At 43.2% G+C, this 25,003-nt stretch overlaps 1 long non-coding RNA gene across 1 annotated transcript in view; it reads right to left on the reverse strand.

Annotated features, from left to right (window-relative positions):
• Window positions 1-581: 581 nt before the first annotated feature.
• Window positions 582-25,003, reverse strand: part of LOC140256128 (uncharacterized) — an 88,547-nt gene continuing 64,125 nt past the window's right edge. The window contains exon 3 of the long non-coding RNA XR_011904641.1: window positions 582-774. This is a non-coding gene — a long non-coding RNA (uncharacterized lncRNA). The remainder of the gene's footprint in view (window positions 775-25,003) is intronic.

A 25,003-nucleotide genomic window follows, 5' to 3' on the forward strand; every position in this document is an offset into this window, starting at 1 on the left:
CAGTGCAAATATTTACACTCCTCAAGTGAACCAGATGAAACATCATTCACATTCTTACCTGAACTGCAACAGAACAGTCAGGTCTCTGTGCTCATTCGTTATTATTTCATTTCCTATCATTGTTTTACTGCAGTGTCAGCTCATGTAGAAGCAGGAGGTGGTTTCATGGATCCGGGATTTAGTCCTGAGTGGGACCACTCAAGCCCCTGCGGTGCTACTATACTGTACCTACAAACACTCCTTGTGTTCATCTTGAGAGAGATAGCAGGCAGATACTGGATCCCAGTACTATCTCTAAGCACACAAGTCTCCTGTTAGTCAAGATCACACAGTGCCCCTTTTGCTGCAGCAATGTAAACATTTACCAAGAGAAGACAGAGAAATATGATCTGACACACGAAGATTAAGCTGTATGGGTTTTTCACAGGAAGCCAAGTTCTTTAGCTGTCAGATAGAAGCCACAGAGTGATGCCTATTGTTTCTTAAAGAGTAATTACTTCTGATTGCTTCCGAGTACACTAATTTGTCTTAATACAGAATGACAGCGTAACCCACGGTAGTGGATAACTGCATTGCTTTACCTGTGTACAGGTTTTCTGGTGCTGGCAACTGCATCCACATCAGGAGGAACAGTACATCCTTGTGCCAAGACATTGGCTCTCCATGTAGCAGCTCATCCATGTAGGAACTCAGAAACTCACAGCTGGTCGGGCATGGGGCTGGCTGCATGGGCAGCACCAGCACAGACACGGCAGAGGAGTCCTCAGCCAGTTCCTAGGAAGAGAACAGATGAAGAGCATTAGGACTGCGACTGCCAATTTCCTAATCTGCTCTTACACACTTATATTTTTATATGCATTATAAATACACTACCAGTATCTGAGTCTCTTCGTGCACGTATGAAAAGCCTTTTGCGAATGTGATTGAAAGATATAATTTGCAGTATTGTGAGGGAGGCAGGGACAGAAAGGAAAAACACACAATTTCACAGAACAGTTGGAAATGTCAGAACACAGCCCAGACAGCAGTCTGAGCCCTGGTGGTTTGCTACATCACCACTTCACATGTGTGCTGCAGAGCAAGAGGAACCTCTGCATTAATCGAAGGACCCTGCTTTGTCAGTCCTTTGCATTCTGTGTTGCAGCGAAGAAAGGAAGATGTAGGAATCCAGCAAACTGAAAGCTGAAAGAAGCATTCAGGTTTGGCCACTCGGGGTGTTTTGTTGGTTTGTTTTGTTTAACTTTTTGTTCCTATTTTATTTCTTTCATTCAAAACTCCTTTCCATTTTCTAAAACCTCCCGGTAGAAAGAAGCTTCAATTGAAGTGAAAATACGAAGATTTCTGTTTCAAAAATGACAAAACATCCTGTCACGTGCATTCCGAAAAAGCGGTCTGTGTGCTTTGGCTGAATTAGGAGAGTGGTGGAAAAGAATCCAATGTTGTCAATCATTTCAGTTTTGACAGATGAGGATTTTTCCTGATTTTTCATCTGTCGCTGTGCCCAAGTCACACATCACAGTCAGTGCAGGTACCAACCAACCAGAGAGTCAGCCTGCTGTGCTCCCTAAGCACCCGAAGCACAGGAAGTAGAGAAAAAACACTGTGACCTTTGCAGGGAACTTCCTGAGAACATCAGCTCCACGTGGGCAGACGCTTCGAGTCTCATCAAACCACAACTGTACTCAACACAAGCACCTGTCCCGTGTACAACATCCATGGTACAACGTGCCACAAGCAAACAGCACAGCAGAGTGACTCCAGTTATTTACCCCCCAGATATTGCTCGGAACACAGATCGTTGGCTGAAAGCCACTTGAAATCATAAAAGGACTCGTGTATAATTCTTAGGAAGAATCCCTTGATCTAATTCTACCCAACACAAGAACCCGAGATCCAGTTTTCCACTTTGCTTTACGGAGTTTGCTGCATTTAAAAACAATAAAAATAAAAACCCAAACGTGTCCATTTCTTAAAATAACCCACTGGAAGTAAAACTGTAGGAAAGCATTAAAAATAAATGTGTGTTTCTTCTGGAAAGCAGTATTTTCAGATTTGAATCATGCACTGCAAAATCAAGGAACATAATAAATGTCTCTCTTCATTTGTGTGGGCTTCGTGATAAAAAAAACTGATAAACAGGCTAAGATAGAGAAACAAGTGTATGCCAGGCTTTGGAAGTTTTGTTTTGTGTTGCAGAAGTAATAAAGCAATAAATCAGTATTAATATAAACACATGTACTCCTCCAATGGAGTTAATTGCTTTGTGCTATCAATAAAAACGCAACGTTACAGATGGCATTTTCTTTTTTTAAATCAACCCTGGAGTCATTCTATCGATTTCAGCTGAGTTCCAGGAGATGGCTTAGGCCCACCGCGTCCATTTAAATACATAACTCTGGAAAGCACCTTTCAATAAGATCTGTGACACTGGTCACCATTATTCAGTGTTTCCAAATACATTCTTACCATAAAAGTTATTTACCGGCTTCTTACACTGCAGTTTATCACAACCTTCATTACTCCCTATAGGAGTCGCACTAAATCACGCAGCTGACAGCTCAAGCGATCCAGCTCCCTGACTACTGGTGCTTCTGAAATAATCAAGGCCCAAACCGCCTGCTATAAAGCTTCCATCTAATCAGTGCTGACGTGCACCTTAGATTGCACTTCGGGAGGTGCCAGGAGCACCTCGGGGCACAGTGGCTTATTGCCCGGAGGACAGACTGTTGGTGGGTCTCAGTGATGAGCACAGCTATCCACTAGGCTAGCAGGGGGAAATACTTTCCCTACCAAATCTTCTTGCTCCTCTACAGTTTTGATCCCGGTACCCCTGGGGTGAGCAATGGGAAGTAAAGGGATTACCTGCTTTTGCCACAAGTGAGCAACTAGAGCAGAAACCTCTTTGCAGGGCCATCCAGAGACATGCAGGACCACATACCATATTTGAGCCCATGTCTGCTCCTTGGACTGTCTGTGCCCATCAGAGGATGGAAATTAGACTTCTTCTAAGAAAAGCAGCGTCAGCAGAAACTAGTTTTCATCCAGACATAGTTTATTCAGTACAAGAAACTATTTTGAAGTATACTGGCGAAAGATTACTGTTCTCCTGCCAATATAAGCCGTGTCTCCACCAGGGAGCTCTGACCCACTGCACCATCAGTCGAGAAGCCCTGTGGACAGACTGACACATATACAGAGAAACTCCCTCTGCTCCAGTGGCGCTAGCATGGATTTATCCTGATAAAAGTGTGAAATAGATACTGGCCCTCTGTTCCTTCTTTGGCACTTGAGCAGAATTCTGAAGAACCACAAGAGTCAGTGCTATTCTAAGCCCTAAAAAACAGACAGAAAATATAAACACATCTGCCTCTATGTTCCATCCAAATTAACAACAATAAATTAAGGACAAAAAATTCTAAAAGTTTCAGGTTAAAAAAAAAACAACAAAACACCACCAACAATCAAAACCAACATCCTTTTTGAAAGGCTGTTGATTAAAAAAGTGAAGATTTCCTACCAAAGACAAAACTTTAAGCGAAATGATTTTGTCAAGAATCCAATTTTCCACTGAAAAGCATGATAGACCATCCCTGAATAATGACAGTTGCCACGGCCAGTGTGCTACAGATGCAATGAAGCAAGAAAATAGCATGTTCTCTAAGAGAACAAAAAGAACAGCAGCATTACCCGGGACACCATGCTAATATCAGGTTTTGATCTCGCTACGGCAGTGTTTCCTGCTAGAGAGCTACAGCTGACACGGCGCACTGCGGGCTGCTTTTCAACACCTTCACACTTGCTGCTCTCACTCAGAAAACTGTCGAGAGGGAACCCACCACATGCTGCAGCAGGATGAATTTTAATTCCAGTTTCATGAATTTGCATCAGAAAATAGGGAAGGAGTGATGGAAAGAGGCTTATCTGTTGGAGGAGGCATCGTCAGGAGAAGATAAGACGGAGCAGGAGAAGTCATTTCTTCCAGCTCTTGTGCAGAGGACTGCTGTTTGCAGCACAAAAAATTATCAAAACCAAACACATAAATCAAGATATACCAATCTCTGGGAAATAGAAACAGACTTGCAGCAGCACACACAAGATTTGGAGAAGACGACGAGGAAGAAGAAAGGAATGCTTTTGCACCGTACACATTCTGATTTAGCTGAGGTACAAACCAAGCGGCAGAGCTGAAAGAGATTATGGATTCAAAAGTCAGAAGATGAACTGCGAAGAAAACCTGATCAACGTAGAGGACTCTGAATAATGCCCAGGACAGAAAAGAAATAGAAGTGGGAATCATAAGTATCCTGTAGGTGCGAGGTTTTTTGGTTTGTAGCTCCATATTTTTGTCCTCCTGAATAAAAAGCAATTGTATTTCAAATCCTGTGCAAAGCCAGTGGATTGTGTGCAATTATGTATTCTCAAATGTATAAACTGAGAACTCCAGAGTACCCACATGTATGAAGCTGGGAAAATCTGTTCTCAAGTGTGAATGGAAACCTCAAAACAGAGCTCAAATGGAATGGAAACCTCAAAACATCAGCATGGACCCTGCAGGGCAGGCACTGAATGCCCACCTTGGCTGAGAAGTCACTGCTCTGTGGGCATGACAGAAGCATTTGAATGTTTCAACCATGTGAACATTTAAGCAGACTTGACATATAACAAACCCTTCCAGGTTACACTCCAGAAAGACTGCCCGAGGATTCAGCAAGTGCCACACACCTGTGAATGAATGTGGCTGCTGGAGCGGTGCCTTCACTCACCAGGTGGACACAAATGGCACAGATCTCAAGGCAGCTGAGGGTTTCCTCTCTGAAGACTCGATCGTTTTCAGGTTTTGCTCATTTTCTATGATGCAATTGCTTGCTTTGTCGCCTCCTGCAAAATTTAGATTTACAGTCCTATAACCTGCTTCACCTACTGACAGCATCATTAAAATGGTGACTGTCTCTCTGTCTCTTCAGAGTATCTCAGGAGTCCAGACCAGCTGTACCTGCTGGTACTTCTCCAGTGACACCAGTGAGCGCTGGGATGAGCTGAAAGGGGAGGAAAGAGACAGATCACTCGGCGGACCTGCTTCTAAAAAGTGCTTTCTAATCAAGGGGCAAAACCTCAGTTTTACAGGTGGAAGGTTACAGTTCAGTTTCAAAGAGTTGTGCAGTGTGGTGCCTAATGTGGGTCTCAGCAGCAAATAGATTCCTAGAGAAAATCTACACACAATAAAGATCTAAATGCTCAGAGGCAGATACTGAGAAGCTGCACACAGCCGTAATTGCTCCTGAAATCAGTGGAGTCTTACGGATGGAACAGAGGAAGGGCTCCTTCCACAAGAGAATGTGCTGACAATAAATCAGCAGCGAGTGTTGCAATTACTGCCCCACGCAGTGTGATGCTTTGCTTGATGCTCCCTCCACAGCAAAGAAATTCTATTGATGGTACTTCTCACAGTGGCAATGGAAAAGAAAACAACAAAACAAATTCAGCTTCACAGCAGTTTTGGCACAAGGAAAGATCCAGAGAACTGCCAGTCTGCACTTCAATACAAGATCCTGACCAGGAGGAAAATGAGTCATGCAAAGTCTGGAGCAAGACATGGTATAATGCTTTCATATGGCCCCAGACAGAATTATAATTCCTCCCATCAGCTCTTCCTGCTGACATCAGCTTTCACATTGGTTTGGCCTAATAATTAGAAAAGTTCTTAGAACTTAACCAGAACATCATTGTTCCCATGGAAAACACCCCACTGCTCCTGTGATGGGAAATAGCTTTTTTCCTCTTTTCTTTTGAAATTTTTACTGCTGATCTGGCTAGGCCAGGCTCCAAGTCTAAGCTAGGTTTCTGCAGGCTTTTACAGCACTGGCTTCACATCGGCATCTCCCACTGCTTCTGAAATCAGCCTGAGAAAATGAGCCTTTGTAGGGAGCAAGGAGAAATGTGTCAGAAAAACAAGAGTAGCAGGGAAAGGCCCCTCATGCTGCCTTCCCTGCCTCAGCTCCCGTCCCTTGCTCCACCCTGCTGGGGAAGAGCAGCCCTGGGCCCACAGCATCCCGGCTGATGGCAGCCCATGGCGAGCTCCATGAGGATGCAGAGGAGGGCAGGCCCTGTACCTCTGCCCGGTGCTGTGGGCACAGCTGCACCCGAAGCTGCTGTGCTGGAGCTGTGCTTGCCTCAGGTGGTGACAGGATTCGGTTCTGTGCCTTCACGGGCAGGATTTTCATGTCAGAAGCTTGTGTGAGCTTCCAGCAGTAAGTCATGTCAGCGGCTGTCAGTTAACTGTCCCATTTACTTTTGCATGATGTTATATGGATTTGGAGACTGCAGCTCCCAGCTTTAAGATGGTAATAACTCTTTTGCAGCTTAAAATAAAAAACAGTAAACCCAGTGAAGGACACAGTTAAGCAGTAAACCAGCTTAAACTCGGTATGTTTAATTTGCTTTTCTCACCATCCATCATGTCATCCTGGGAGGAACGAAAGCATCTTAAAATAATTTGAAGAGTGAGAATTTTCTGGAAGGCTACTTGCTTTAAAATAGATTTTTAATTCCTGGGCTCTACCAGTATTACCAAATCGCTCACTTTGCACACTGACCTCTGCCACATTGCCAAGGAACTGTTGTTAATTTTCATTTTAAGGGCTCAATTCTGGATCCTTCCAGGCAGAGCAGCAGTATTCCACTTCTGCTGTTCCTCTGGAAGAGTTACTTACACTACATGACAGGCCTCTGTATGGACAGAAACTAGTTTGACACACTGCTTGGGGGAACTGTGTGCTTGTTCTGATGAGGGCTGAGAAGGAGGATTCCTTGCTGGGCCACTTACCAGAGCAACAATCCCAATAGTGAGTCACCGGCATAAACAACATCCTTCAAAGTGAAGTATAGTTTCCCATTGTGAATACAAATTTCCCTTCTCATTTACCTGAGACACGAGAAAGAAAAAAAGTAATCTGTATGAAGCGCAGAAAGTAGCACAAGTCGCCTGTAACCCAGCACCAGGGAGATCAAATTGCTCTACAATTAACTCTCATGTGAAGATGGCTGTGAATGCACGCAGAAACAGAAGCACGGACAGAGCGTGTGCTGGGCTGCAGAGTGCCAGCAGCCAGGAGCCCACAGTGGCGGGTGTCACTGAGGCTGAGGGGCTCCTCTGGGATGCTGCGCAGCCGTGGTCTGCAAACACGGCTGTGCTCACTGTCTCCTGTTACCTGTCAAGGCCCTGTCACCAGAGCAGCAGGCAGAAAGGACAGACGGCCCCTCTTAAGCTGATCACTTAAGCGGTCCCAATCCCTATCAATCAAAACAAGACAGGTTTACTTAAAATGGCTTAAGTAATAGCTCTTCACTAACCCAGAGGATTTGGGCAGAAGCATCTTACAGGCACTCTTCTGAACATCTCTGCAAACAATCTGAGGATGTGATAACATCTGGCAGGAGACACTGAGAAACCACTGGGAGGGGTCAGAGAGGGGAGGAAGAACTGGGAGACAACAACCCTTGGGTTTTAGCACAACTGCATCCAGAATCAGGTGTCTGACCACAGACGGACTGTGCTTATCACAGCAGATGGCCTGAGTCACATAGGCAAGCAAAGTCTGAGACAGGAAAAGGGCTCTTACTACCCTTAGGTAAGTGCACACTTCTTGTGGACCTCACACCAGGCCCACAGTTTTGGAGCATTAAACAGAAAAATAATGGTTAACTCAGTAATTTTGCAGGGTGGAAAGGTACCTCAAATCTTTTTGAGTCCCACTTCAAGCTGGGCTCAGACAAACCTCTCATACACCAGAACAAGAACGTCATTTCCACCTGTCTTGAAATGTGTGTATCAGTTTAATTCCCATACAGACAAAGCTTCTGTTACCCTGTAGACACCACGTGTTCTGTAACAAATGGTACCGACTTCCACTGCAAAAGCAGCACTGATAAGCACACCTAGACACAGGTCTAGCTTTGGTTCTCACTGCACCATGGAACAAGTAGTGACCTATTGGTAACAACTTAGAAAACAAAACAAAATAACAACCCACGTAAAGGTTTTAGAAATCTTTGCTGTGTCTTCCTAACACTGGTGCCAGTCCAGATCAGCTCCATGGAAACCTGCGTAACTGCACAGAATGAGATCTACCAGGATAGAAAAAAGACTGGAAAAACCTGGAGTATGATCTTCAGGCAATGCTTTTGAATAGAGCCATTGGCCTAACGTGTCTAATTTCTGAGAATTACACTTTTGAAGAGGTCCTAGAAAGCATCAAAAACCACTGAGATCACATCGGTGGGGGACATTCAGGAACACAACTCCTAAGCACGAAGCAGAGAAGTGCTGTGATCACAGACCTCTCCTCCTGAAAACTCTTGTGTAGGAAAACGAATGATTTGCCATGCTGTAAGAGCAGCCTTTTGCATTATTTGTCATTCCAGAGACGCTAGAACCATACATCACGTGTGCTCATCCACTGTGAGACAAACTTCCTCAGACCTGAAGTGTGAGGCAGTCTCTCACGCTTTGTGCAATCAGCTCTTTCATACCTACACTTACTGTGAAAAATGCAGGCACGCATTTACATGCATCCAAAACCTGGAAGCACGTCCCTGATGTAAAAGTGTTCACATACATTATTTTGTTCTTTGCTGAGCTGGGGCTGATTTTAGCATACAAGATATACTCTGCACTGAAGCCAGTTGATTTCTTGCACTCTGCTACAGAGGGGTTGATGAGAGACTCTACTATGGGTCTTTATTGGAAGAATTTTTATGAATTTATTGGGAACCTTAAACATGAGCTCAGTATATTGTAAAAGCCCATATATTCATTCTTTGAATCAGCTCCACTTCCTTTTGTAGGAAAGCCTGACAGAAAGATGCTCTCCAACATAAAAATAAACAGCAGCTCCACCAGGTTACCAAATATATGAGATTCACACTGCAAATCTCTGAAGGTTCAGTTATAGCTACCTGCTGGATTTACACCTCCCGTCTGAGCCAGCACAATGTGTTGTATTCCACCCATAAATGGCATTAAAAGCCAAAGCTCGTGTCTTGAACAGCACCTGGCAAGGAGCTGTGCAATAATACAGGCAGTGGAGCTTCAGTCCAACATCCCGTGTGGAACAGACTCACAAAACCAAGCAAACACCTCATTCTGCTGATGCTGCCACTTCCACACGCAGCACTACATGCTTCCTCGAGATGGCAGTTCGCAATGAGCACAACATCCACACCCAAAAGGCACTGGTTAAGTGTGTCCTACAGCATCGCAAGCTGTGGGTCTTCATCAGAACAGCAGAAATCAGCTTGTTCCTTTCCTCATTTCACAGTAATTCTTTTCTGCGTTAATATGAAACTTTTTCTTTCTACTGATTTCCTCTGAGTGTCCTTAAGGTTCCTTTAAACTTCAAAATTACTCGGGAAATCTGGGCTTGCTGACATTACTCCGTACGTTAGGAATCCAAGGGAGTTCATTCTTTGTGCTGGCAAGCCTTCAAACTATCTTGATTTTATCAGCCATAATTCATGCTTTGTTCACAGGACAAGGTTGTTTCTTTTGTATTATTTTGAGTCATCTCTGGAAAAAATCACCTCTCACTAAAATGTAATAAAATATGAGAAGAGATTATGACTTATTAAATTAAGCCAAAGCATACTCTGTATTTTGGTATAGTACCATCCCTGGAGGGAAAGCAAATACATTTTCAAACGAGTTCTGCTTCCAATTAGGCAGCAAAACAAGTACCCACATTTCCAAAGACGCCCAACACACAAGGTGCACCACGAGCACAGGAAACTGACAAACTCAGACATAAGCAGCACCACAGACATTGCTGGGTGCTGACAGCCCCAGCCAAGGCTGCGAGCAGCACAACACGTTGGCTGTGATTTTTTGCTCCAGTCCTTCCCCTACAAACTCTGCTTGCTCTGCATGTATTTTGCTACAAGGGTGAACCTGGAAGAAATGGCAAAGCGTTTTTCGTAGGCATCTTAATTCACACCTATAAACAGCTTAAGAAGAAAATGCCCTGTCTGTTGGACTTGAGCCTTGTATCACTGTGGGTCACTTATATCAATTATGTAAGACTGCAACATTAAATCTCCACCATTGGAACAAACAAGGAGTTCAGTCATTGAATTTAACAGTGTCAGGATCAGACAAGTATTTACATCCAGGCTCAAAGGAAAATGAAATAAGAGATAAAAAACGTATATATCAGTTAAGCATTCGGTGCCCCAGTATTAATAACCTTTAAGAAATATGTCAAATACACACAGCATGGGAGATGACTCAGCAGCTACTAGATTTTCAGAACAGATGGAGCATCGCTGTCCCCATATGAGAGATTTCTGTACACCTGCTTCTTGCTGAAGACACTGGTTCCAGTCATGGAAGCAAACATTTTTTCTCCAAAGCAGGCTTTACTAATAATAAGTGTGAAATAAGGATATTTCTCAAGGGGATTTTCTAAATTTAAAATGCATTCTGCTTCTTAACACCTCCTATGCTACTGAATGCTTTAGCCTACCACAATCTAAGAGCAGTAATTAAGTGTAAGTGTAATTGTTACAACTGTCTGGGGTAGGACAAAAGCAACTGTCAGGGAACTATCACGTCCCCATGCTGTCCTGCTTCCAGCCCGTGAGCAATGGCTGTAGGACTGAATTATTCCTCCTGCTTCCCCACCCCCCCCCAACCCCCAGTTCCACTCCAGCATATTGAACTTGACTGGTGGTACCATGACAAATGTTAGTTACACTCCAGCTCAATCTCCCTTCAAAAAAGCAGAAATATGCCATAATTCTCATTACACAACCACAAAAAAATCTCACCCAGCCCCAGCAGTATTTAACTTCCTCCATGCCTTTAGTTGCAATACTGGTTAAGAGACACAGCGTGATGTCTGAATGAAGCCAAATGTTTGGTTTCCTTATGGATTTTGCATCCTCTGTTCACTCACGTGCAAAGCAATGACCACTTCTACCCTAAAAATAAAACCACCATCCGGACTCTTTGACACAACTCAAGCTGATCTGCTTCGGCTCTATTGCTTTATTTCTCAATTTTATTTTTTTTTAAGGAGGCAGTGACTGCAGAATAAAACACCAGGGATCATTTCAAGGAGTAAATATCAGAGCTTAGATTTAATCCCAGGGCATTTGAGACAGGCCAGTAAGCCAGTAAACAGCAGCTCTGCAGAGCTGCCCTTCTCCATGCTGCTGATATCTCCCAGCCCCTTGGCTGCATTGCAGATGGAGCTTTGCCAGCCCACCCAGGGGTAAGCATCACTCCAAAAACTACTAGTGCCTGCGGAGTGCTGGGTCTAAGGATGGAGAGATGGGGCTTGGAACACCAGCAAGAGGTGTGTGAAGTCTGGGAGCAGCCAGCAGTTCAGGCAGCAGGCTGGGGAGCTAATTCTGGGACTGAATGGTAGGGATGGCCCAGTGCTAGAGTGGCTGCAGGCAGCACAGAAGACCAGAGCTGCGGGCACAAGGAGAGTGCTTTGGCTGCATGCACAGTGCAAGGGGCCCTTCCCACACATCCTCACCCTCAACTGAGCAAGGTCACTCCTGCCTCCTCCTTCACTCCTTTTCCAGCCCCCCAGCCGCTCCCCAGGGAAGCAGTGGTACACAACAGTGCCATTTGTGCCTTCCATCCTGCATCAGGAGTCCTGACATGGTCCTGCTTAATGAATCTCAGTGGTAGATACAATCATCCATCCTTACTTCATTAGCTTTGCTGCTCTGAGAATGGCAGGCTGGTTTTTCCTGTAGCCTTTCTGAATTTCATACATTCTTTTAACTCTCAGTATTTATTTTCCCTCTGGAGTCTGAAGTAATCTGAGAGAGCACCAAGCTGCTGCCCCATTATAAGCCCCAGTTCCTCTATCAGCACAGTCCAAACCTGCTTCTTATTGTGCTCGCTTCTGTAATGGAGACGGGGTTTGTGCGAGCTGCCAGCCAGAGACTGATGGTACACAAGATATGCACTTTCTGCCCAGGAAAAAAGAAATATTATTAGCCAGTGCACACTTAAGAGCAAAAATTGCTTGAATTTGACTGAACTTTTCCATTTTCTCCATTTAAAGTGACCCACAAAAACAGGGGAGACTGTTGCTCCACGACCATTGATATGAAGGCAACTCCTGGGAGAAAAGAGCCAGCATGTTAACGAGGATAAGGCAATACTGGTCAAGGGCAATTTGGTGCAAGTCCTTCCCATGTAAGCGCACTGAAATTTCTAATGCTCACACAGACTAAGTGGACGTTACTTCGAGTCACATTTGGAAACTCCCTGCCTTCCCAATTGCCTGTCACTTGGTCATTAGTGGCAAAGTTCAAAAACATTTGCTGTAAGTTCACTGAAATATTGTTTCAGTGCTCTGGTGCTTTGCTCAACAAAAACAATTTTCTCATTTTTAAATGCCATGCCAAGTGTTCTAACAACTGTAGCTACAGATCATGTAACTGAAACCCTTCCTAATGTGAGCTTGAGAATTTTTACTAGCTCTAAAAACAGCTGGTCATGAATACACTAGTCAGAAAAGAATGCAAAACAAAACTAGTAAAAAAAGTGTTGATTGGTAGCTCTCTCACGGGTATATTTAACCATTTCTTAAATATGTTTTGCCTGTCTGGAAGTGAGGATATTTACATTATTTATTTCACAGCGATCTGGAAAAAAAAAAAAGAAAAAAAAGAACCTAAATTCCTAATGAAATGCATTTGTTTCTGACAGATACCACTGAACTGAAATCTGGTATTTGTTCTTAGACAAAAAGTTTATTAATTTTGGCTGTTCTAGGAGGAAACAAAACTCCTTGAAGACGAGTCTTAACCTCAAAAATCTTTTTGAATAGATTTCAGGGATCTGTCTTCTGTAGTTGTGTGTGTGCATGTGCATACATGTGGGTGCAGAGGTGAGGGTGTGTATGCACTGAGAAAATACAGAGCCTTACTGTGTTCACCCACTGAAGTGGATAAGCATCCTTGCATTGATTTCAGTGGTATTTGCTCAGACTGCATAAGGCCAACCTATTCTCCCATACAATCTACAGAAACCATTCATTGGTTTCACTGGGATCTGGATTGATTGCTAGCTTTGATGTAGAGCACTAACATTTTTAGCCACTCATACCTGGACGTGTGTAATGGCTGGGAACCCACTCTGTAAGGTTTCTGTCATCTCAGCTTCAAGGGCAATACAAAAACATGCTCAAACAGTCAGCAGGCACTGGCAAACTGACCTTACCATATCTCTGGCAATTATTGTGCTTGTGAGCAGTGCACCTTTTCACAGTGCAGAACTTTATTAGCCTGCAGTGATAGATTAACAAAATATGCCTTGTGTTCCTATCACTGCCACAGTAAGTATGAGAAGATTTTGCATGTCTCATGTTTTAATGAACAGTTGAAGGTTATTATAAAACTTATAAAATTGGCAATAAGAGAGAATCTGAAATAAGCTCCCTGCCCAAGGGCTGGGACAGCTGTACTGAAACCATTCCTGGCCAAAACCAAACCCGTGCTTTTGTATCTTCATCCCTTTCTATTTATACTGTCCATGAGCATCATTAGCTGGTAGCAATGCAACACAGTTCACCTTATCAGTATGGAAGCAGTGGTTCATACTGGTTAGCAATTATCAGCGGCTGCTGAAAGAAATCATATCTCAAAACTGATCATATCCCTTGAATCAGTCCTTATTGCAAATCGCAGAGGGTACACTGAAGAAGAGTACCTGAAAGCTTGAAATCCAATAAGGAAACTGATTAGCACTACTGACATTGAACGAAGAGGTCAAAGGGAAAAATCCCTTTCAACTCCTCATCAGCTCTTAGCAAATGAGTGCCTGATCCCACACTTGCAGCTTAACGGCACCATGGAAACCAGCCCAGGTGAGCTGCTACCCACTGCAAAAATCTGTGTTAATCACATGCATAAGGGTGGCAGAAATGCTCCCTGTGCTCCCTAGTGCAGCGAAACAACGTGACATAATGACATTTGCAGGATCCTATAAGCCTAGCCAAAAGATTAGGATTTCCTTCACTCGGAATTAAGACACAGAACAGAAACATCATTAAGGTAAGAAGAGGTTAAAATAAGGAGTAAAAACCCACAGTGCTGTACCTCGGAAGCCTTCCACTCTGGCCTTTCAGATCTTTGCAGTAATTTTTCAGAGTGCTTCCCAGTGCAGGCCAGAGAGAATTTTTTATGAACTCCTGAAAATAGATTTAAAATTCACAAAGTCTCATAACAACCGGTCTGCTTCCTGCCACTCTCCGGTACGGTCGTTTTTCAGCTGAGAACTCAGCAAAGCTCAACAGACTGACATATGGCCGTGACTGGGCTGCTAAACACCCTCTGATGTTGAGGAGATGATATTCTACAGCCTTTGGCTTCTATGATTTTTAGCGGATTCAGATCTAAGCCTCTTTTGCCCTTTCAAATCCACCCGAAAAATGTTACCGAGATGTATTAGTACCATCTACCGTTGGTAAGTCAGTACTGCACCTTACGCTGCTTTTCGTGCTTTTGGGGCTGCTGCTTATTTTTCCAGATTATTTATTTACCTTGTAAGGAGAGATTAATCCAAATAGAGGCCACTTAAGCAGAGGCTGTGCCATCAACACGCAGGAATTTGCACGTGAACACACCGTGTGAGCCCGGGCTGAGAGCAGGGGAGGTGGAACAAACGCATTGGGCTGTTTCGGGAACAACTTCTCCCCTCCGCAGCAAGTATTCGCAACAACAAATACGTTCCCCACTGATGAAGAGAGGAAAGATCTTTTATCACTAATTTAAGTTCACTGAAAAATCTGACGAGCTCTTTTTACGGCCAGAAGTGGAGCAGTGAGGTCACAACATTTCTCTGGTAAAAATCAGCATAGCTCCAGGGACCTCCGCTCGGGTGGATCTGAGCCAATTAACTCTGCCTTGTGTACAGAGGGCTGATAAGTGAGCCCGTGCTGGGGATTAAGTCACCAATGAGAGCACATAGAAGGCCAACTTTTATCTGCTGCTGTTTGTGAGCAAAGGTGAAAAGACAGTTGGTCAAGCAAACCAAAGAGCTGGGCTGGAAGCCAACTGGTATAACCTCACTGACACCGGCAGCCACTCCAAATTCACGTCTGCAAAATGGAGACTGCAACCCAGCTTTCCTCCTGCAATTCCATCTGACTTAGGTACATAGCTTTACTGATACAGCTGTGTAAAACTGACTCACTGTAGGGTCTGCGTAGAGCATTCACTCATATCACTTTACATCCATTGGTTTTTCCCATCTGTGATGGCAGATCTTGAACGAACCTTTGCAGTAGATGTCAAGTTTAAGCTATTTTATCAGCATCCTCCAAGCCTCCATTTTAAAGGATCTGTAGAGAAATCTGTAATAGCTCTGCAGTCATTGTGTGCTGGCCTTCCACACAGGGGAGATGGAATTATCAGCACATTGCTGCTCCCCATCTCTGCTGTTTCATTTTCCTTTTTTTATTTCAAGGTGGGTCTGATCAGCCTTTGCTCCACTGATGGCTGCTGCTGGGCCTGCAGGGACTGGCCTGTACCTCCGGCTTTCCGATCACTGCACAGTGCAAACACAGGCTGAGGAAGTAGGGGTGAACCACTTCATTTTAGACAGACAGTCTGTTCAACCTGCCCAGCTTTCAGTGACTAATAATGTCTGAAAGGCTACATTATTATCATTATTATTATTGAGCCTTCCTTGTTGTTACTTGTGCTTATCATTCGTTTTGGAAGAAGCAAGTATTTCCCTGGTCTGTTTGTGTATAAGGGGCTCTGCTCATCTCAGAAGCCTTTCCCTATTCCTACCTCAACTGCAGCTGACTCCCAACAGACACTTCCCTGTCTGCTGCTCCTCAAGACATGATCAGACACTGAATTTCTTTTTCAGATGCCTTCTGCTGACAGTTCAATCATCCTGAAACCAGGCCAAATGCTCAGGTTTTCCTGTCCAGTCACCGATGCTCCCAATGAACTTACTGCTCCAACTGCCCAGCCACATGGCTCAGCTCCTTTATTTCTTTGTTTTTATTCTGTTACTCTCATTCTCAAGGTCACCTGCCCTTTTATGTAGAATATTCCAACCTTCCTCTACTATTGTGCCCTCTCAAAGTTACCAGTGATTTGCTTAAATCCCCACTTGTCTGCTGAGGACATTAATGAATATATTAGAGCAGGATCTTCCTACAGTACAGTTTTGTCTCTCATTGAGCCAGCAGAACTGTCACATGTGAGTAACATTTTTAGTAGTTCCCCATGTAGCAGATATCAGATACATTAATAAAGCCTAGGAGATGTGCCATATTTTTCCTGGCTAGGAAAACGGTGTGTCTTAAAAATAATAGTGTGAAAAGACTCAATGTTGATAAAAATTTGTTGCATTTTATTTCACTTTTCTCACCTTCCCTCCCACTTTAATACTATTCTTCCCTCTTAAGTTTATTCATAAGCCTTACATGCTACTGGTACAAGTTGAGCAGCCCTATAGTTAATACTCTTAAATGTAGCTGTTTTTATTTGCTGTTCTCCAGTCACTGCATGGTATCCCATTTGCTCATTAGTTAGATATGCCTGGGATAAAGAACTTCACGTGTTCAGTCTCTTGGAGTTCTGGGTCAGAAAGTACCTCACCCCTAAATCCCAGCTCCCCCCATGAAAGTGCACAGAGCTCTCCAGATTTTGCTGCAATCATTTCTCTTTTCCACCTCTGCCAATAGCTTTTATATTCTTCAGGGAAGGGGAACATGGGCTGTTCACTCTTAATTCCTGTTGTGGTTGGAGCGAGGCTACAGATTCTGGTATAGTGAAAAGCTGCATCACTCAAAGTGGGCTGACACAGACTCAGACTGTCCCTTGCATGGAGCACAAACTCCTTGTGCATGTCTATGAAAACCTAGCTCTTTTCAGAACTCAGTCTCCTTGTTACTCATACTCAGCAGCTCAGCCAATTGAAATATCCTCAAATCAGCCAGTGGGCTCCAGTCTGGACTCAGCATCCTCAGCCTTCTAGTGTTTCTTACTTATCCACCCCTTTCTGCTTTCTTGGCAGCTTTGAAGTCCTTTTTCACAAGAACCTCACTGTCACCAGGCTCTCCCTCCCTCCAGAGAGGATTCAAGGGCTCTCCCCTCTCATTTTCACTTATTTTTAATATCCTAATGTAATTCTTCCCCAGACCTCAATAGCAAGATCAAGGTCATCCTATAGTATATATATGTATTAATGCTCCCTCCAGTTAACTCTTCCATGGGCAGTGCAGGATTTTTGTATATGGTCTCAAAAATATACTGAAGAGTGACCTGAGAGAGGTTGACCATGAACTTCTTATTATTGCATCATAACGTGATGGGTATTTACTAAAGAAAGAAAGCACTTTGATGTTGACTGAAGTGTTGTTCATTAACTTCTTTTCCATCTCTCATGTTTTAAACTATGCCGAAACATGGAGAACATGTTACATAAACCTCTGTTGAAAAGCAAATATTTTTTAAAGGAACTGGTTATAACCGATCCTGTCTGAAGCAGCTACTGTGAAGGAGCAATGAAGGTGCCTCTGTTCTGACATCACTGTGTTTAGGTAGACAAACACGACAGCCATGATCACATCAGGAGCAGCTTCCCGGCAACCACAAGCTTTAAGCCTCCTGAGAAACAGATGGGTCTGTGCATCATCCCTTCTTCAATGACATTCTGTTGTATTTTTTTCATAAGCTTTGTTTATGAAATCTTAATATTCAAACAAGTTCAGCCTTGCACCTAAAACTTTCGTCCATATGTTACAAAACCTATACAAAGGCCAGGAAAAACCCTACCCTTGGCACTCAGAAGTATTGCACGGTCTTAGAAGTCCTTCACACTAAGGCAATACTTTTCACCTACAGATCTTAAGATTGATCATTGAACAGTTACTCAGCTTCCTTATATTCCACACACAAACAAACCGAAGTTGAGACAGCTGGTGCTTCCATTCACCATTGCAGCGCTGGTGATATTCTTGCTTTAAGTCGGCGGTTTGCCCAGATGATCTCCGGAGATCCCTTCCAAACTAATTTTTATGACTCAGTGACTCAATGGTTAGATTATCCAGGTTCCCCGTTGGCTGTTGTCATTTCCCTAGTGCCAGCACAGCCACTCATTGGATCTCTGTTAGCCTAACTCATGGGATTAGTCTGCCAAAGAACTAACCTTACCATAATGAATGATTCATTTGCTGCTGGCATCGCTCCCTGCATCACTTCGCCGCTTGGTGAGATAAATGACGGAGGAATGCCAGAGAAGGGTGAGAGGCTGCGGCTGGAACTGGGGTTGGAACCTCCCCTTTCAGCAGCAATGAGCAGCTGTATCAGCCGACTGGCAACGTCAACCCGTGCCTTTGGGCGGACATGGGAATTGAGCCTGCTCCATGCTCCACGCCTGCCCCGACCTGTCACAGCGTCACAGACATGGTTGAACACTTCCAATGGACATCTGCCAGGCTGCCCTGAGCTTGCTGTGGGTGGGAAGCGTTAGGCATGGTTCTTGGCATTCAGTCTGCAGCCATGGAGCAGAGGCTGCCAAACACTCAGCAGTGGCAGCCAGTGAGCCCATTGCTAAATACCTGCCACTAGCACCATCTCCTTAATTCCCCTCCAGCACGTTCCCCATCTCACTGATAATACAGCCCCCTCAATTCAGAATACATTTCTCTGAGGCACATGACATGTATGGGTTTTGCATAGCTTACTAACCACTAAAAATTATAAGCGTGAGAGACCTTGGCTGCAGGTACAACGTGCTTAGCCCCATGCACAGTGTCTCCTCTAATTCCTACTGACCCTAAATGATTTTTTTGTTTGTAGGTTCAGGTTCTTATATCCTAGTAACTTCTCTTTGAAATCATGGACACCTTTCTCCTTTCATTTCAGGTCAGATTTCTTTGATCTCTGTTTGAGCTGGTTTGCTCTTCCATCTTCCTACCATAAGCTTCTCATAGTATTCTGCAAGTCTTTGCAACACTGTCTTGATTTCTGTTTCATATTTGGCAATTTTCCATTCTGTGATCCCTTCAAACTTGGTCAGACTGGTTTCCCAACTCAAGCCCTCTCCTTCATACATCCAATAGATTGGATGTATGTAACCAAACTTCAACATTAACAATCCCACATTGTCCCTGGTCTGAGGGAACATGATTGGTAAACCAGATACTAAGCGAGAAAAGTGTTTTGTTTTGTTTTGTTTTTTAATATTTACCAAAGCCCTGGGCTTCTTCTGTTTAACTAATTCCCCCTCCCACAATTCTTTTTGCAGACTTAAGTTGATGGGAAGTTTCAATTTGTGGTGTTTGAGATCAAAAACACAAAGATCTCCAGGCCCTGTCTTGCTCTATCACCCATACCAAGCACTCTGGCTCACTGCTCCAATGCTTTTTCTACAAACACTGTTGCACCCTCTCCAGTGTTTTTGGTAAATGGGGACAGAGTGGAAACTGAGTATGGAAATAGCTGCTAGGAAATAACCACTCCTGCCTCAGAATAAGCAGTTCTGTGTTCAGCTCCAGCTGTAGAAAGAGCCCTTGGACTTGAATAGGGGAAGTCAGTCCTGAATAATATACACTGCCATTATGTTGGAGTGAAACATCTTCTTACACAGATGTACTTCCTAAGGAATTATCACCTTTTCTAGATTTATCTGGGAGCAGCTTTGGGGTGAGTTACAGTTGATTTCAGAGCACAGAAAAGGTTGAGGAGCACATATTCCTTGGTGAGAAAACAGTCCAAACAATGAGACCCGGTTGTGAGTGAGATCTGTAGATCCTAATTTAGTTTATTATTTCGTGATGCAAGAAAAAAGATTTCTCTCCCCCTGCATCGTTACATTATTGAGAGCCAAAATTGTTCATTTTATACTGAGTGGAATTTTACTTTCAGCAAAACTGAATAGAAATTATTTAATCATTCACCCTCTATTTACCTTTGATATCAAAGCAAAGTTAGCACAGGCAGATTTCTGATGCATGTACAACAAATCCCACAAGAGACCATTCCAGGATTTTAGGGGAAATTATTTGTATCATTATTATTCTACTGGGCTGCCTGCAATTTGAGATCAAATCCCATACATTTCCCCCCCAGTATCTGCAATGACTTCCAAAATTATGCAGATGATTATTTTATTAGCATGTACCCAGATGGTAGGCTGCCAGACCCAGTTACTGTCACTGCACCAAGCTCTCTCTAATGCAAGAATTACTGAGAAAACAGTGCATTTAGCCACTGGTTATATAAATTAAGACCAAATCAACACTTACAAACTCAATTCAAGCAAAATCAATAAAAGGTATATGAACTATCAGATTAGCAACATCAGACAAAATGTTAACAATAATCTCTTCATTGAAGATGCCTAGCAGAACACTCAAACATGGGAAATGTCTGACTGCTGTGCCACAGAGTCATTTCTCATTGACATCACTTAATGTTAGCTCTGTTAAAAGCAGTTCATCACCGGTCTTGCAATTTACTCTACAGGCATACCCTAGACCAAACCTGAAATACAAGGTCGTAACTGCAAAGCAAATTACAGCAAATAGGGAAAAATGCATATTCACTTTAAGAGATGATATTTACACTGTAGCAATCAGGTCCATTTATGGAATTTACCATACAAAATGGTGATGCTGTTTATTCAAAGATTATGTTTTGTATAAAACACAATGTTTGTCTCTTCCTGCCTCCAAGGGATGACTACTCAGATACTCTTTGTAAAACCATTTTGGATATGAAAAGCACTGTGTATAATACCAGCTGCGAGGAGAAAGTACTCAGTGTATTGTAAGATTATTTATCAAATCACAAAGCTACAGAACTGCAAGGCTGCAAAGAACCTCCAGAGATGATGCTGTACAATGAGGCTGGATCAAGAATCCGACGTGCACGTGGGCTAGTAAGCTCTTTGCAGCAGACAGCTATCAGAGTCCCAGATATTTTAGCATTTCTTCTCACCCTAGGATTTTTCTGGTTGCTGCTTGTTCCCCTACTCCTTTCCCTTTCTACCTTCAGGTGTCCATCTCATCTCTCTGGTCTCTTTCAGCATCTGTGGACTCCTGTCTTCTGGCACCAGCACCAGCCCTTCTGTGGTAGCCACATGGCCAGCAAGCCTCAGACATGTTTGCCCAGACAGCACAGTATTTCAGCCTGATGGGGCACAAAGACCAAATATGGTCTGGAGTTTTGGACCTTCCTCTCTGCTGGGGTGCAAAGACAGACTGCTGTGGAGGAAGGTGCTGGCAGAAATCATCTGTCTTGCTCTACTGGACTGTGACTTGTAAGCAGAGGACTGTGACAGTGTTTACTGCTTGGAAAACTGTTCCTCATCTTCTTTGGGGAGAGGCAAAAAGCCAGCTGTGGTGTCCCACAGGCTACCAGCCCAACGATATGGGATAAGGCATGCTCCAAAAGTGGGAAAGCATGGTCTGTAAGTGCAGAAATCAACACAAGGAAGCGGAAACCTAAACACATCTAATGCTGTTTCCGAAATCTGTTTTCTATGTTTTCAGACATCAGTAGGAAGATCGTACCATTGAATCTGGATGAGTCAGAAGCCAAGTGTGATATTAAAATCTGTATGCCACAGGAGGCTTGGGAACACAGGTCTTTTGTTGAAATTTACTGTATATACAATATCTACAGATTTGGTTTAGCTTTACACCTAGATTCTTCTGGCACAGCTGTTTGCATTAAGAAAGTGAAGCATGATGACAGATATGATAGCCAGCACTGTCTGATACAAACGTGGGAAGAAGGAAGCAAAAGAAATCAAAGAAGAAAAATGTGTCTCTCCATTACTGCACAACAGCAAACAGTCCAGCCATACTCTTGCTGAAAGGAATTTGATGTCTTGGTCTGCTTTGCCTAATGAGCTACCAACATCAATCTGTCATCATCTGTATTATTTGAAATGGCCTCTGCTGACACAAGGTATATTCATATACTGGCCCTCCTGGGCACTTGAGAGTTCAAGTCCTGGCCAGTTTATACCACACTGAATGATAATGAGGGGTAACAGAATAATCACTGGCTTCATTCTCTCAGGGGGAGGCAAGAATGTTGTTGTAGAGATCTCCCCCAGCCAAGAATGGCTTTGGATTATAGAACAGGGAATACAAATTATTTGGTGCTATGTGTACGAAGTCTCTAGCAGTTCTTCACATCAGTGCTGTAGCTCTCCAAAGTACATCTAATGCATCTGTCCGTCTGTACTGGCATCTCATGGGCCTGTCCTGAGTACATGACTCTCAAGATCTTGCAGGGCTATATCACGAGACAAGGGATGAACACTGACAATGGTGGAGAATTTCAAGCAAAGAAAATCCCCTTTTGTTGCTTTTTCTCTATTTGTTTCTTATGATACACACATAATTAATATTGCACAATGCTCTGTAACAGAACTTCTGGTGCACCCAGAAATTGATTTTCTTTGGAAATACTTATTGAGATTTCAGATTGGAAGATTCCTAACCAACACCCTGCAGTTATCTCAAAAGCTCAGTCCTCTTCTTGGATAATTAAACTGTCAGCATAAGAGAAACTTCATACAATGAATCAAATTGTTTTGTCACAAAACTTGAGACAAATGGCTTCTTCTATATTCTTATCTGTGCACAGCTAACAAAAAATCTTGTTTCCTTCTAGAAAGCATCTGTGAATTGCCACATCATAATCCTAATCGAGTCTTATGCTCCAATGATAACACCCTTAGTCCTGCAGCTGAGTTCCAGGTGAATTTGATAGCAAGGTAAATACCAACGCTTGACACCAGTTTTAACAACTTTTGTGTTGGGAACTCACAGGTTTCAAAATGTAACGTCCTTTCTGTAACAAGGAAATGTTATATATTTGTTGGTGAAATGAATGAGAGGTAAAAGACCTTCCTCCAGCCACGACAATCTCAATTTCCAGACTTGTGCGATGGCTGTAGGACAGTTTCCTCCCTCTTAAACAAACCCAAGATGCAGGCGAGAGATAGGATAGGACTAGCAAAGTGGTTTTAGACCATACCACCCTCAGTAAGCAAAGAAGAAAAGGGCATCCCTAGGGCGGCATTGCTATTAATGCTCTTTAAGGCAGATGAGATAAATACCTGTCAAAATGGAAGTGAAGCAGACGCAGCTTCCGGTAATTATCAGATACTTTGACTTGTGAGATGCTAACATTTTTCAATGTTAGTGCATGCTTCTGTATAACAAACAGAGGTTTACAGGTCATGTAACTCATTAGATTAGCTGTTGTGACAAGGGGAAGTTCTTCAGTCCCTGTGAGATCTCGGACAGGTGAAAGCCTCAAGGACAAGCTCAGAACCTGGAGTCTTTCTGAAGAGAATGAAAGTGACATATTTGTCAGAGGCATGACTGAATGGCTCAAAGAAATAGTGATGGCAGATGGGATGAGGCAAGATCTTGGTAAATGGCTGAACGAGAAGGTCTTAGTCAAGGCCTTGCAGACAAGATGAAAAAATTGAACTTGAGGGTTTCCTGAATGGGGAACCATGATGACAGACTTGGCAGACCAAACTGGGAGTAGGATAAGTGTCTGCACTGTTGGGGAGGTCGTCATGTGGAAATCAGCATGTATGAACATTCTGAATTACACTGACAGGTAAAACACAGGTCTCAGACACGTTTGGCAGGAAGATATGATGTAGATTCATACTGATTGTGTTACATGAGAGGAGCTGAAAAGGTCCAAGTTCAAGAAACAGACCTGGGTGTCAAAGAAAGAGTATTGCCACCAGCAACGAGGAGTGGAAATAATGAATGGAAAAATTAGAAACCAGTTAAGATCAAAGATGTCAGCAGAATAACTGTGGTGATATACCACAGGCAAAGGCTGAGGTGCCCACCAAAAACACTGTAGCCCTACCTGTGTGGCAGTGTGAGCTGTTTCTATCTGCTTTACCCATAGCCTGCTGAATACAAGTGGAGAACTTTGCACTAGCCTGTTACTTGTACACTTTATGTTTGGTAGAATTTCAGGCCATTTATAGGTTTAGAATTTCTGGGCTGAATGTAAAGGATACAGCTCTCCTTTGACATCACAGGACTTAGCAAATTCACAAGTGTTACCAAGAAAAATGCGTCAGTGTTCACCTCTTTATCCAAACATGACACGGGATATTGTTTTTAATCGGCCCACGATGCTTACATTCACATCTCCCTTTCTTTTAGACACTGAAGGGAAGGTCACCTGGGCACCTGTGTTTATTCTGAGTGCCTCAAGCTTATTGATCTTGGCAGCCTGGAGTCCAGGTCTGCTGTGATACTGATGCATAAATGCAGTAAGGAAAGCTGGAAGTTTAACTGCTTTGTTGTCACAAAGTTTCCTGCAATTTATGTCTAACATGTAACATTTCAAAACCTTAAACAAAAATGTCTATATAATTTATTTCAAACTGTGCTAACTTGGAAAGATTCACTTCCCCTATTGCAGATATATTATAACATATTGCCTAAATTGCTACTAAATTAAAATGTCCACATAGCTACAGTTTTTACCTTTGTGGCTGGAAGGCTGCAGATAGATTGAATAAATTAATGATATAGGGGACACAAACAAAAACAAAAACCAGCCTTCCTGATCATCTGCCTCACTAAAAATAAATCACTTTAAGTTTTAAAAAACTCCCTTGCTTGTCAGAATTATGTAAATCTAACTGGGATCTTGATTGTGCTTGTCATGCCCCTGAAGGAATGTTCCAAGGTGAGAAAGCATATTGGTCTGCCATCCTCCCACCTAGCCATTCCCTGCTCTTGTCTGTCACAGCACGGGCTCTCCTGTCATTTATGCTGGCGAGTCTCCATGTGGAGATACATGCACTGCTTTCAAAACAGTAGCCCACTACGGGGAGGCAACAATTTCATGTTCTTAGAGGAGACCAATTTTATTCAACAAATAACAAGCTAAAGATTGCCACAGCATAAGAATGAATGTACAGCTTTTTCTACCAACCTCAGTGCAAAAAGCA

This window comes from Excalfactoria chinensis, chromosome 9 (genome assembly GCF_039878825.1).
Source record: "Excalfactoria chinensis isolate bCotChi1 chromosome 9, bCotChi1.hap2, whole genome shotgun sequence".
Lineage (NCBI taxonomy): Eukaryota > Metazoa > Chordata > Aves > Galliformes > Phasianidae > Excalfactoria > Excalfactoria chinensis.